Below are 1120 nucleotides of genomic sequence, written 5' to 3'. Positions count from 1 at the left end.
AATCAGCAGATGGAAGATCTCTCTCTCTGCCTCTCCTCTCTCTCTCTCTGTGTAACTCTTTCAAATAAATAAATAAATCTTTTTAAAAAATTAAGAGTGGGAATAGGAGAAGGAGGAGGAAGAAGGGTGGGAGAATGGGCTGGTGTGAGAAGCATTACTATGTTCCTAAATCTATATATGAAATGCATGAAATGTGTATACCTTAAATAAAATTTTTTAAAAGATGAAAATAATGACATAAGTAGTATAAATTCATAGAGCATTTTCCTAACTTCTTTTCTCTCTCTACATTTATCCTCCACCATCTTCTACACAATTTATGTTTTAATGCCTGCACTTTTTCTTATATTTATTCACATATAAATATCTTCCTTTACAAAACTATAAGATTGTTGAAGGCAAGTATATTAGTTTGCTAGGCTGCCATAACAAAATATCACTTAACAACAACTTAAACAACAGAAATGTAGTTTCTCGAAATTCTGAAGCTAAAAGGGCCCCTGGATGACTAGATATTTGGCTTACTACTCAGGGTATGCCTATGAGAGTGTTTTTGGATGATATTATCATGTGAATCAGAAGAAGGAATAGAGCAGATTGCCCTCCCTAATCTGGGTGGGTCTAACAAAAGTATGAGCTCCTCCTAGCCAGAGGAAATGCCACTAGCAGACAGCTTTTGAACTTTTGTTGTTGTTGTTTTTAAAGATTGCCAAAATAGCTCAGTTGGGAGAACGTTAGACTGAAGATCTAAAGGTCCCTGGTTCAATCCTGGGTTTCAGCAGCTGTGCTAACATTATGCAGTTAATATGCTTTGCATCACAAAAGTGCAAATATCACTCACTGGCTTTTGAATGGAAGGGGAGAGGGAGTGGGAAAGGGGAGGGTTGCGGGTGGGAGGGACATTATGGGGGGGAAGCCATTGTAATCCATAAGCTGTACTTTGGAAATTTATATTCATTAAATAAAAGTTAAAAAAAAAATAAAACAGAAAAAATAAAAAAGATTCATTTATTTATTTAAAAGGCGGAGTTACAGAGAAAGAGGGGAGAGAGAGGTCTTCCATCTGTTGGTTTACTCCCCAAGTGGATACAAGGGCTAGAGGTAGGGCAGATTGGAAGCC

At 37.0% G+C, this 1120-nt stretch overlaps 1 non-coding gene across 1 annotated transcript; it reads left to right on the top strand.

The window, feature by feature from the left end:
- The first annotated feature begins 708 nt into the window (after positions 1-708).
- On the top strand, positions 709-781 carry TRNAF-GAA (transfer RNA phenylalanine (anticodon GAA)). Its single transcript has one exon. It is a non-coding gene; the product is annotated as a tRNA-Phe (tRNA).
- Positions 782-1120: the final 339 nt, after the last annotated feature.

The sequence above is a fragment of the Oryctolagus cuniculus genome, chromosome 5 (genome assembly GCF_051225735.1).
Source record: "Oryctolagus cuniculus isolate XC-2025 breed Fujian yellow rabbit chromosome 5, ASM5122573v1, whole genome shotgun sequence".
NCBI lineage: Eukaryota > Metazoa > Chordata > Mammalia > Lagomorpha > Leporidae > Oryctolagus > Oryctolagus cuniculus.
Note: the sequence above shows the minus strand (reverse complement) of the source record. Positions and strands in the feature narration are given on the sequence as shown.